Here is a 13,983-nt window from a genome sequence, read left to right as displayed (position 1 = left end):
AATAAGGAACGAAATAAGTAGAAAGAAATTCTGAAGCAGAATGATGGTGAGGTGGAGGGTTGACAAGGAGTATAGTGAGCTTGAATAACAAAGAAGATATAAAATGTGATTCTGTGGCAGAGGAAAACTGTGTGTGATGAAAAGTTGGAGATCGTGTCTTATCTTCCTGCTTTCTGTCTTGGAAGGAGACTGTGAGGTCAGCACTAGGGAACAGCTGTCTGAGGGACAAATTATTTCAAATCAAAGGCAGCAAGCAAGGGCTGACTGGTACATTATACTATACACATTTTCTGCATATAAATCCAAGTTTAATTTTCTAAGAGATATCCTTGGATGTTTCTAGGAAGATATGTGAGCACAAACATGCATTATTTGTGAATTGTGGTATTCTGGGGAAAATTGAATTTTGCTTCATGACAGGTGATGGGGGATTAGGAAAGATAATGCAAGAGAGGCCATTATGAGTTCTGGAGCTTTCTTAAATGTAAAGCTTTTCTGGTATGCATTTGTAGGTAACACCATCAGCAGTGACTGAGGATACCAGAGGCACTACACAGACACGGTGCTTTTGTTTCCTTAGCAGGATCCAATTTCCTAAGAGGCACTTTCATTATACTCATTCATAAAGACTGATAGAACCCAAATAATGTGTCCCCCCCTTAAGTATCAGTACCATACTTCTGAGATAAAATGAAAGAATGTTGTCAGCCAAGAACTGAAATTATTATTGTGCTATGTGGTATTCTGACATGAGTGTTCCTCAAGGCCTTATTAATTACACATTGGAGATTTTTCAGCATGCTTTTTATTCTTCTTTAAATTGCACTTCTTCAGTATTTATATAACTTCATTTTTTATTGGTGTAATCCTATATATACATACATATGCACGTACTTGCATTTACTTACACGTGCAGTTAGGTTCAATTTATTTTAACCTGTGCATTTTAAAAAACCATTTTTATTTAAATATAAATTCTGTTGCAAAAATTGGAGTTTGTAAGATACATTGCTCCATTTCAGAGACATAGTGGGTGTAGTTTCATAGTTGCATCTCCACAGATGCTTTCCTTTCACTTCAGTGGTTGATTGAAAGAGATCACATTCATGGGCTAAGTGAGAAAACATTCGGAGGTACAGTAATATGGTAGCCACTATTGGCATCAGCTTCATTGTGGTCACTATAAAACAACTGCATACTATGTTTCCCCACATTATCTCTGATCAGTATCAGGTGACGTGGACTCTATATAACTTCTTCCATAGCTAAGCTGCATCCTGTTTTCAAGGACAGAATACTGCTTACTAAATCAAGCTTTATCACAAATCCTGAACTCACATAAGAATGGGGAAGCCATGCATAGTCTATAATTCTCCCCTTCGCTAGAATTAATTCCCTGTTGAAAATTCCCTGGGAAGTGGGATACCCATCTTCTAAACTCTAAAGAAATTAAGTTAGGTTTGTAGAACTAAGCTTTGTTTCACATATTTCTGAAGTATACAGTGGTGCCTTGCTAGACAGTTACCCTGCATGACAGTTTTTTCACTAGACATTGACTTTTTGACATTCGCTATAGTGATTCGCAAAACAGTGATTCCTATGGGGGAATTTTTCTGGACAATGTTTGGTCCCTGCTTCGCAAACCGATTTTCGCTAGATGACGATTTTGACAGCTCTCTCCGCGCTTGCAAAACAGGTGTTTTCGGGACCTAAGCTTCTCAAGACAGCTATTTAAACAGCTGATGGGCGGTTTGCAAAGCGTGAAGAGGGAACTCTTCTTTCCTTCTCATCACTTACATAATACAGTATATCTTAGAATGGCAGAGCTGGAAGGAACCCTACGGACCATTGAGTCCAACTTGAGTGGGAGACTGAGAATGGCAAAAGAAAATGTAGTGTGTTCATTCCCACTCCCTTCCATGTAGTTAGAGCTTAGATGTGAGGAGAACAACTAAACAGGACTTAGCAATTTTAAGGATAATGTTTGAAGAATTGTCTTGTGTCAAGATAAGCAAACACTGAATCTAACTGGCAGTGGCTCCTGACAAGTCTCATGCCAAAGTTCTTCTTAGCCTCCCATATATGACCATTTATTAGGGTGTTTTGTGGACATAACATCTGACCTTTTCAATGTACGTGCAAAGCATATGCTGTCTTGTGGAGAACTTTACTTTAGGAGACTCCATTATGGTTTTAAACAGGAGACATTTTTACTAAGCTGATGCAGATGTGTGAATTTCTGATAGCTTTGTATTTGACAGGATTGTTCTGTTTTTATGGTTTACGGACAAACAAAGTTCACTTTTCTCCATAAGTGAAATTTAAACTGAAATTAATATTTTAAAAAGAACTCTTTTTGAATTTAGCAAAGCTGTTTGTGAGAAACAAAAGGGCTGGCTTGCTTCCATCTTGAAACAGTCTTTTAGTGATTGAATAAGCAACCTTATATTAGGAATGAAGCAAAAATTCTTTATTTGAAACCATGTTATTATTCCATCATCTTGCTATTTATCTAGTAACCTTGTCAATTGCAAGTCATGGAATACCTGGTACAGTGGTGCCTTGACTTATGAACGTCCCGACATTCAACCATTTTGAGTTACGACCAGCTCCAGCTGTAAAATTTTGCTTTGACTTGTGACCGGAGCTTTGGGTTACAACCAGAAAAGGGCAGGGGGGAAAAGGCAGGGAATTCAAATTGCTAGCCATTGGTGACGAAGAGGCTGCTTCTTTGTAGCTCTTTCGCCCAAGTCTTTAGAGAGTGTGCGATCAGAGGAGGCTTCGGACTTCCTGGTAAGGTAAGGTGCTGCTTTCTACTTTTTAAAAACTGTTCTGGGTGGGTTTTGCTGTGTGGTTTTGGGCTGGGTGGGATTATGTTTCTATGCTGTGATGGGTCTTGCAGGTTTTGTTTGTTTTTTGGTCCCCCCCCCCAATTTCTGATGGGTCTTGCAGGGTTTGTTTGCTTTTTAGGGTTTTTTTCCCAATTTCCGATGGGTCTTGCAGTGTTTGTTTGTTTCTTGGGTTCCCTCCCCCCATATCCAATGGGTCTTGTTTGTTTTTTGTTTTTCCCCCTTTCTGATGGATCTTGCAGGGTTTGTTTGCTTTCTGCTTTGCTTTTTTTGTATTTCCGAAGGGTCTTGCATGGTTTGTTCGCTTTCTTCTTTGCTTTTTTTTCTGCCTTTCCAAAGGGTCTTGCATGGTTTGTTTGCTTTCTGTTTTGCTTATTTTTTTTTTTTTTTTTTTTTTGCATTTCTGAAGAATCTTCCATGGTTTGTTTGCTTTTCTTTTTCTTTTTTTTCTTTCCTTCGGCTGGAACGGATTAATCGCGTTTCCAAAGGGTCTTGCACAGTTTGCTTGCTTTCTAGGTAGGATTCATTATTTTACAGTTAGTTTCAGAAGTGCAGTATGCTATTTTCTTTAAACTTTATCACTTCAGTAGCATTGTGAGAGAAATTCTCACTTGTTCTCTGTCCTGGGGAACTATATGACTTATGTGAGATGTTATGACCTATGTTGTAGATTTATTGGTGCACGTAAGGTACAAAGAACAATATGCCTTAAATTGGTATGCCAGCTTTGCCATCAACTATCAATAGTGAAGTGAATGCTTATTGAAGTGACTAGATTTCCTTGAAAAAAACCCCAGAAACTGAAGTGCATTTCTCTTCTGTTCGATGTGCCAGTGTTTCCTGCAAGGAACCCAGCTATTTAAATATAATTTGGGGTATCTGATTTGTAATGGAGAGCTCAGTTATAATAATGTTGATCCAAGCTGAGCTGGTGGTTATGAACTTGGAATGAAATAAAAATGCATTTTAAAAATGACTGTTGATGGGAATATGATAAGGAAGTTTGAATGTGGGGACCTCCTTTATATTTTGCGGGAGACATAATTAATAATATTAAAAAATTAAGGGATAATCAGGAGTCTCATATGCAAAACATGGATGAAGAACTGGTGGGAGTGAAAGCATTGGCGAAAATAAACTCTTAAAGGCTCTTGGATCAAAAAAGAGATATTTTTGACCTAAAGACACATTTCCATTTTGAAAGAAATCAACCCTGAGTGCTGACTGGAAGGACAGATCCTGAAGCTGAGGCTTCAATACTTTGGTCATCTCATGAAAGACTCCCTGGAAAAGACCCTCTTGCAATTTTGCCAGCAAGATTAAACAAGGGGAATATATAGGGAAATATATCAAGGAAGATCAAAATGTTTTATACAAAGTATACAGATGTCAGATACAATGAGGAGGGTCCTTGATGTATTTAGCAAAAGAGTCAAAATGTAAGGTACCGTATTTTTTACTCCATAAGACGCTCCGGATCTTAAGACGCACATAATTTTTAGAGGGGTTAAACAGGGAAAATATATTCTGAACCAAATAGTGTAATAAAATATTTAATACACTATAACAGAATAACATTTGAACCATGTAAAGTGAACAGCAGTCAACAGTGGCATTAAGAACCATTACCACTGTCATTAACAAATGGAGAGACTTAAAGCTTTGTGTACTCATGTACCATAAATTTAATTCAAGTACATATAGACCATTATCAGTCAGTGATAAGACCTATACCGCGCTACCTATATTTTACATTTCCTTTCATCCACCTCCTCCCCATGCTTATAGAAATGACAGATGAGATTGTTGTGCAACTCTGCCCATCTACAGCTCAATCCTATATTAAATTAGAAATGGTTTGTCTGATTGGGCACTGCATTGAGAGGTCCCTTTTAGTTGTGTGGAGGATAAATAGTGGAATTAAACTATTTAACAGCTGGTTTTCCTTATTTACTTTAGGTTATGCAAAAGAACAGCAACACAAAGCTTAACCTGATCCCATTCACCAGCAGTAGCACATGCTCAGCATAAGACCAAATCTCCATTTTCTGACATAATTGAACGTTTATAGCATGCAAGGCACAACACACAAAGCCAGGAACAATGTTCGTGACCAGCCAAAAAAACTGAATACAAACTATAGTAACTGAAATCAGGAAGCAGGTACTGTAAAACAGTTAGACGTCACGAGGCACAGTTAGTTTCCTTGCTGCAACACCCTTTGGAAATACATTCTCTATTAGATGCCCAGAACTAGTTGAAAAGTTTGCCAGTTGAATCCAAATTTCCCATAGGAATACATTGAAAAAGGTCAGAAACTTTAAAAAACCTAAAAGAAATTCACTTACCAGGTACTGTAGACTGAGCCTGGCTCTTCACAGTGCCTTGGTAGGCCCCAGAACAGCCAAAAAAGAGCCCCAAACAGCTAAATGCCAGCAGGCAGCCTGCAGACGGCAGCCATTTTGTGCTCTTCTCCATTCCTGCCCTTTCCCCACCTAACAGCTGATCAGCCGCTTCCCAGGCAAGCAGGTTTCAACTCAAACGGAGCACCTTTTAATCCAAACAGGGTTTAACTCAAAACAAGAAGCTTTTAAAGAAAAACAAGCAGCTCTCTAACTGCTTGGACTAGCAAGGAAGCAGACAAGCAGCCTCTTCACTAACTGAAAGTTTCGATTTCCCCTGCTTTCCCCGCCTTCCCCACATATTAGGTATGCTAATATATGTGCACTGGAGGATTGTGGGAGGAACATCTAGCCCCTGATGGGGGTCCTGTGGGGCACCCCTAAACACTGAGGAGCTCTCCTGGCCTCTTTCAGCACTGGGGCTGTGCAACCCTGTTCTGATCAGGAGGTGCAGCCAGGCGGTCACCATGCCTTTTGAGGGCAGGGCACACAAAGGGCCAGGAGGCTTAGGGGCCATTCAAACTCAGACCTGGCAAGGAAGATACCATTCTTGTAAGAGTGGTTTTCCCAGGGTAAGGCTTATCTATTGCACTTCAGATGAGCTGACCCCTGTGATTTCCCCAAATGTGGGAAAATCAACTGCCTAAATGGGGGACTGTGTTTCTGGTTTCCCCTGGTTTTTTATAGAATCACTCCTTCCCCTTTGGTCCTTGGCTGTTTGCATTGCTTGCTGCCACAGGCCTGTTTGCCTTGCAGGTTTTCCAGTTGAGCTGCAGGGAGCAGATCTTGGAAAGCCAGCAGTGCAGAATGCTGAGGTCTGAACAGCAAGCAGTCTCTGCTGCCAGTTCAGAGGCCTCCTGGCATGGCAGTGGGAGGCTTTTGGGTGGGGGTGGCTGAACCCTGGGTTATTGCATTCACTCCATAAGACACATGTACTTTCCCTCCCACCTTTTTGGAGAGAAAAAGTGTGTCTTATGGAGCGAAAAATACGGTAGGGGTAATATCCCTAGATATTTTCAAAGCTTTTGATTCAGTTGAATAGGATGCATTAAAAATATTGCTTAAACAGATAGGATTTGGCACCCAATTTAGACAAATAATTCATCAATTATATTCGCAGAACTCTGCAAAAAATATTTATATTGATAATAGAAGTGCTGGCACAAGTGATCAGAAATGATAGTTTAATTAAAGGTGTAAACAATAGAGAGGAGGATAAAACAAATCTTTTTGTGGTTGACACACTATTAATAATTAAAAACCTAAAAGAAACATTTCAGATTATTAGAACACATTTGAATCATTTTGAAAAAATAATGAATTTGAAAGTAAATTGGGAGAAATTGGAATGTATTTTATTAAATCGTTCAGAAGTAGATGAGAAAGAAATTAAAAAATAATTTAAGGGAAGAATTGAAAGTATAATTAAATATTTAGGTGTTTATATTACATGGAATTTACAAGAAACGATTAAAGTAAATATGGATAAATTAAAGAAAGAAATTAACGAACAGATAAATCAATATAAAATTTTTTTAAATGTTCATGCTTTGGAATAATAGCATTAAGTAAAATGAAGATTATTTCTAAACTTAATTTGGTATTTTGGATGCTTCCAATAAAGATATATATCTGACAGAATGGCAGAACTTGATAAATAGTTATTGTGCTGGAAACAAAAGAATAAGAATAAAAAAGAGACTATGGTATATTCCACAAGAAGGACTTGGACTACCAAACATTAAAGCATATTATATTGCAAACCAACTTAGACATATTCCAGATACTATTGCACATTCTAGAAATTTAATATAGTGGGAACAGGAATTGTCAGAACATTTTAATAGATTGGAGAATATCCTCTTTAAAGAAAAAAAACCAGCAGAAGAAATAAAGAGAATAACTATTTCTTTTTTGAAGAATATGTTAGAATGCTGGAAAGAATATAGATATATATTGAGCCCACTTATCTCACCATTACAACAATTAGTGGAGGCTCGGAATTTTCCCCAAATTCATAAAACTAAACTTAAAGAAGTATTAGTAGAGAAAAAGTTGAATACAATAAGGGCTTGGATGAAAAAGATGAAAGATAAAAATACTATAAAGGAAATTTTAGGAGAGGAAGAGGGGATATCATGGTTAAATATACTCTAAGTGAAAATTTGGACAAAGGAGTGGACTAGAAAAGTAGAAGAAATTAGAAAATTGACCAAATTTGAGGAGATCATAGAGCAAAGACAAGTTCAAGAGGAAGGAAATAAAACAAAGGGCACAGTAAGTGTCATTTATAAGATTCTAATAAACGTTGGATATGAAAAAGCTATGATGAAAAACCAATGACAAGAGGATTTGGAGGAAAAGGTTAAAAGTGAGGATTGGAACAAAATGTGGTCACAAAGAACACAAAGAATAATGAAAATTGTTTTAAGGTTGCATCAAGATGGTACCTTACCCCAGTAAGATTGAATATTATAAATAAAAATGTACTATCTCAATATTGGAGATGTAAAAAGGAAAAAAGAAGCTATTTACATATGTGGTGGACTTGCAAAATAAGAAAGAAAGAATGGGCATCGGTTTTCAAAGAAATTGGAGAAATTATTGGATATAATATTCAAATATCACCAACTTTAAAATATAATCAAGGATGACCATTTTAAGAAAGAACTGAAAGAATTGTTATACAGTGGACCCTCAACGTACGCATGGCTCGACATGTGTACTTTTCGACGTACAGACTTCTCTGGCCACAAGATTTCCAATCGACTTGCGGCCGGAGAATCAGCCTACAGACCACAAGGGGGAGGTGGGGAAAGAGCCAAATTCAAATTTGGCGCTTTCCCCGCCTCCCCCTTCCAGTCTAAAGGCTGCTGATCGTGCCTCCGCATGCCTTCCAGGGCTTCTCCACCGCCATGGGAGGCCTCTCAGGAGCGCTTCAGAGGCTCGATCAGCAGTGGCAGGGGACCCCCAAGAGGCCTCCCACGGTGGCGGGGAAGGCCTGCAGGGGTCCCTCTCGCTGCAGATCGAGCCTCCAGAGAAGTTCCGGAGGCACAATCGGGAGTGGACGGGGACCTCCACAGGCCTTCTCAGCCGCCATGGGAGGCCTCTCTGAGGTCCCCTGTCCACACAGTCTTTCCCAGGGTGTACTGACCTGCTAGGGGAGGGCTTCCCCCGTAGGCCCGGTCTACTCCCTGGGAAAGCCTGGTAGACCAGGCCTACCAGGAGAAGCCCTCTCCTGGTACACCCCCGTCCACCCTCGGAAAGCCTGCGTCGGTGGGGGACCTCCGAGAGGCCTCTAGCAGCGGCGGGGGAGCCCTCGGAGGCCTCGGGCAGCAGCGATGGTGGTGGTGGTGAACCCCTGGAAGGCTTTGGAAAGGTAAGGTCTTTTCATGTGGCTTATTTTCAATTTTTTTGTGTTTGGGGGTTTCTTGGGCCGCTTACGGATTAAATGGTTTTCAGTGCATTCCTCTGCGAAATGCATATTCCTACGGACACCGTTCCAATACGGATTAATTCCATAGGTTGTAGGTCCACTGTAATGGTTACAGTAGCAAAACTATTTGCAAAAAAATAATTTAAAAAAATAGAAAAATGACAAACAAAATAATCTTGAAGATTGGTATAAGTGATAAACAATAAGCTAATGTGAAATAAAAGTAAGAAGAGGAATCACAAAATACAATGATTTTGAAGAGGTATGGAATCTATATTTGAAATATGTTTTTATAAAAGGGAAAGGTCATAAGCCAGCAGAAGAATCAATGTATTTTGGAGTGGAATGGGGTGAAAAGAGATCAAAAGAATATATTTTATTATCTGGTCCCAAGGGTGATGGTGGCACAGGGGGGGAATTTTTGTATGGTATATATGTACACACTTTTTATGTTAGTATTGTCATTATTGTTTTTCTTTAATTAATAAGAAATAATAATCTTAGAACTGCAGAGCTGAAACAGACCCTATGGATTATTGAGCCCCGTCCCGTCAAGGAGGTACAGTGGAGAATTGAATTCCTGTCCTGTGGCTCCACAGCCAGATATCTAAACCACTGAATAAACCAGCAGTTTGGATCTGGCCTAACCGTTCCCTCTTTCCCTTCCTTTCAGGTTATTTTGAGACCATCAGAAAACTCTCACACTGCCCCTTCCCCCTCTCTTTGGGCACTAGGAGGAAGGCATTGGACATTGTTTTCCTTCTATGAGTTCATTCATTTTCTGTGTGGATTGGAGGCATTATATTTCAGAAAGAAATAAACCCAGTTTGCTCCGGTGCCCTTACAAATTGATACAACAAGGAAACAGGAGACATTTCATTTGAAAAAACTCAGAAAAACATCACCTTTTGTGTCTCCAGGATTACAATGCAGCTGGCTTCCTTTAATTTAATTTATTGCATGCCATCAAAGTCAGTTCCAACTTCTGGCAATCCTTACAAGTGTTTCCAAAGTATAAATACTGTACCAAAAAGTGGTTTGCAAGTCCCTTCTGCTGGTGGTGCTCTAGAACTATGCAGTTTGTCCAAGGCTACACACTGACTGTTGTTCTAGGAGGAAAGTAGATTATTGAGCTCCTTATCCCTGGCTCCACAATCAGGTATCCTAACATGCTGAGCTATCCAGCCTTTTTTAAGATATGTGAAAGAACCAATAATTTACTCAGTAGTTCAAGGTGTCACCAAAGAATGGAAGTGTTACTTTGGAAATCAAAAGGTGTTTCCATTTAATCACAGACTCATTTATTTTAGTGCAAGCTTACCGGTGTTGCAGTTGAGCAATAGCATTATTTCTTGGCTTAAGAACTGGTTAAGTGCTGCTCCCAGGATATTTGATTCATTACGATATTAATAACACTTGTAGAAAAGCATAGCCAAAATGTAATGTATAGAAACTTTCCCCCTCAGATCTCAGAACTCTTTATGTACAGAGAAATTAGGTTTCTGATGGGCTATGATATGATTCATTAATCAAATAATTCTTGCCATTGCTTTAAAAGTTGTTGCTGTAAAGGACATAATTTTATTTAACTAGCAGTCTTCTTCTATTGTGTTATAGCGGTAGACTGATGCAGCTGTTCCTTGAGCCTTGAGCCAGGTAGATTTAATTATATGCAAACTCTGTTGGACAAAAATATGGCATCAGAGGATATGAGAGCTTTTTTGTTCTGCAAATGTTTTAACCCAGTGGTTCTTAACCTTTGTTACTCGGATGTTTTTGAACTGCAACTCCCAGAAACCCCAGGCAGCACAGTTGGTGGTGAAGGCTTCTGGGAGTTGCAGTCCAAAACTCCTGAGTAACCCAAGGTTAAGAACCAGTGTTTTAACCAAACAAAGCTACTAATGTGTTTTGCATACAGCTAACTGAAAAAAAACCATTTGTCAAATACACCATATGCATATCAATTACAGTAATCAGTTTAATATTTCAAATTATGAACAGTGGCTGAAATCCTGTTGCTTTCTTATGCCTACAGAAGGTATTCAGGTGCTTCTAGCTGACAGTTAATAAATCCCAGCTAGGATTCTTGAAAGAATCCTAGCCACCAAGCCATCAAGCACACATGCCTCCAAAAATCCCAGTGGTGATTCATTAATTGCCAGCTAGAAGCTGATACAGTAGTTGCCTTATGCATTCATAAAAAAACAAGATTTCAGCCAGTGTATCTCGCTCACCATGTTTTCTATATATGAAAATCACAAGGAAGGTGTTACAATATAGATTCTGAAAAATCTTTTTACTGGTAAATTGGGTTTTTATTCAGATTTGCTTTGAACCGCCAATGCTAAGGTTATGTGTTTTTGGAGTGGTTTTGCTTTGTGTTTTTTTTTTTATTTCCAAATCAAGAGCCTCATATTTTCAAATTAAAAGACAGGTGTCTTTCTAGGTATCTGCTAGATATTTGTGTATCATGATTTGTTGTTTGCCATGAAAATACAAGTTTTATTTGTATTTCCTTTAGTACAAAATATAATCACAGTTTATATTTTGTACTAAAGGAAATAGCTTGAGTCAGAGAGATATTTTGGAAGTAACATAAGCTATATCAGGATGGATGCTTCTTCACTGCAGTTTTGAGCACAGCCCTCTGCCCTAGTATAGCACACTAGATTCTCTCATCTCTTTGGTCGGGTGATATCTGTAAAATATAGATCACTGCAGACTGTGCAGAGAGGATATAGATCAGATGTGCCTGACCAATCAAGCATATGGGACTAAGTCAGGTGCATGTTACAGATATAACAAAGCAGCAAGTATCTACAGCAAAACACCAGACATGCCCTTGCCATAGAGTTCTGAGCATGAGAAGAGAAATGCTAGTTATGCTCTGAAATAGTGTAACTGCAAAATATAACTTTGCCATTCAGGAATTAGGCAGTGTTGAATATACTCCTAGTAACTTTATACTTTCTACTATAGCAAATGGCATCTGTTAGGTTCCAAATATTTCTGCAGTTGTATTAGCATCTCACCCTATGAGCACAATTCACTGCTTAGAGAAAGTGCTCATCTCATTAGATAAAATGTATAGTTTCACCAAACTACAAAGACTTGACCCTTTTGTCCTTGGATCCAGCTGTAGAGGTGCTTATTGAGAGCAACAAAGTGTGCTTGTTCCCTCATATCCGAAACTGTGCAGTACTCATTCTTCAATTTCTCTTTCAGGTTGGCAACTTCATTACTGAAGTGGTAGCAAGGTCAAATCCTGATGTAACACTGTCAGTCATTAGATGATGACATCCTTTAAAATGTGTGCAGAAACCACCTGGTGTGTATTTCAGAGAGATTTTCTGTGTGTCCAAAAAAGAAATGTCATAATGGTTACTATTTTGCAAAATCAAAAGCAAGACACATATTCATCAACCTTTTGCCATCCTTGGGGTCTGTGCTTTCTGAAAGAGTATCTGGACTGGTGTGTTGCTGTTACAAAAAACAAGGAAGAGTCATGTGGGAAGTAGATAGGTTGAAAATACAGCAAGACAAAGAGCTATGCTGGGTAGGAAGTGCTGCACTACAGACATAGGGAATTTCTGTTGGTGAGGTAGCAGATCCTCTCCAGAGACCACACATCTAGTTGGATGGACTCTTTTTTTCAGTGGCTGAGACCTTAGCCCTATGCAAGCATTTTGCTTGAATGTAGATAGTTCTAAAAGGCTGGTGAAGAGGGGGCAAGACAAAATGCTAGATATAATCCACTCTCCTACGATGGCCTTTAAGATGTTTTTGGCTGGGAGGGACTCCTCTGGACTGGGTTGCTTTTCAGTCAACTCTGTAGCAGCCATTTTTTTCCTCTCTAACTTCTTTTTTGCTGGCTTTTTTCCCAGTCAGGTTTTAGTACGTATATGTGTTAGAATCATGGAGTCTGAAGTGAACAGTTAGAGTGAAGTGTTCTGTCAGTGAGTTATGTAACCAGTCAATTAGTAAGGCATAAAGCAAAGCAAAAGCAAAATGTGCTACTTCTATATTGCCCCATAGTGCTTAAGACAATCTCTGGGTGGATTACAAGTTAATTGTACAGGCTACACATTGCACGCCCCCATGAGCTGGGTACTCAGACTTCAATCCTACTTACCAACCTAAGAAGAATGGTAGTCTGAGTGAACCTTGAACCAGCCACCTGGGATTGAACCCTGGATTGTGGCTGTACTGCAGTTTTGGCTGCAGTATAGCAGTTTAACCCCTGCACCATGAGGCTTCTCAAAGCTAATTAACCAGTTAAGCTCCATGAGGTAACAAGTTAAAATTTCCACCAAACATGATGTTTGTTTATATATAAGAACTAGAAGTAAATGAAAATACTTTATTCTTTCCAATTTACCAGAGTCTCTGAGCTAATACATTGATACATAAGTGCCAGTTGAGATAAACTAACAAATAAGGGGTAGTCTGCTGAGGGATACTATAGCTCAGTCTGCTCTGTAGGTTCCTGACTTATTTGCTCCCTAATCATTAAAAGGAAAGTTTTATTTGTCTAGTTAAAGCCACACTCAGTTCCTCACACCAACTCTGTCGCCCCAGCACAAAAACCCTGCCCTCTGCATCCTCAGTTCACTTGGACACAAAGCACAACTTTGGACCCCCAAACCAAGTTTGTAATTCATGGTGTGAAAATAATATTATTTATTTATTTATTTATTTATTTTATTGGACTTATATGCCGCCCCATAGCGCTGCAAGCACTCTCCGGGCGATTTACAATTTTTAATTATACAGGCTACACATTGCCCCCCAGCAAGCTGGGTACTCATTTTACCGACCTCGGACGGATGGAAGGCTGAGTCAACCTTGAGCCGGCTACCTGGGATTTGAACCCCAGGTCGTGAGCACAGTTTTAGCTGCAGTACAGCGTTTTAACCACTGCGCCACGAGGCTCATAATACACCAGTGATCACCTTGCCAGCATCTTCCCTTACTTCACAGGGAATTAGCAGCTGTGTCAGAAGAGACCTGTCTGCTGAGCCCCAAGCAGACTTGCCTCCTGACAGAATCCATGTGGACTATCCATCCATACAGACACCCTTCCCTTCCAGATCTGGACTATATGTCTGTTCTATTGAGCCCCAGGTGGACTTTACCTTTGCTGTATAAGCAAGGCCTAGTAGACCATGCATCTCTCCTCCTCTCCCCACCCCTGTTAGCCAGGGGCTGCTGGGCTGGGGAAGGAGTGTGCCCTCTGAATTCTGAGCCAAAGCCTCAGTTTTGCCCCCCCCCCCCAGTTATGACTCAAGAAAACTTC

General features: G+C 39.6%; 1 protein-coding gene and 1 pseudogene across 5 annotated transcripts in view; both read left to right on the top strand.

Moving 5' to 3' along the window:
• ADGRB3 (adhesion G protein-coupled receptor B3) overlaps positions 1-13,983 on the top strand; it is a 585,030-nt gene that overhangs the window by 29,435 nt on the left and 541,612 nt on the right. The gene's annotated exons all lie outside the window — the stretch shown is intronic.
• LOC140703527 (U1 spliceosomal RNA) lies at positions 5,773-5,927 on the top strand (annotated as a pseudogene).

This window comes from Pogona vitticeps, chromosome 1, assembly GCF_051106095.1.
Source record: "Pogona vitticeps strain Pit_001003342236 chromosome 1, PviZW2.1, whole genome shotgun sequence".
NCBI classification, from domain to species: Eukaryota; Metazoa; Chordata; class Lepidosauria; order Squamata; family Agamidae; genus Pogona; species Pogona vitticeps.
The sequence above is the reverse complement of the archived record's forward strand: the minus strand, read 5'-3'. Positions and strand labels throughout refer to the sequence as shown.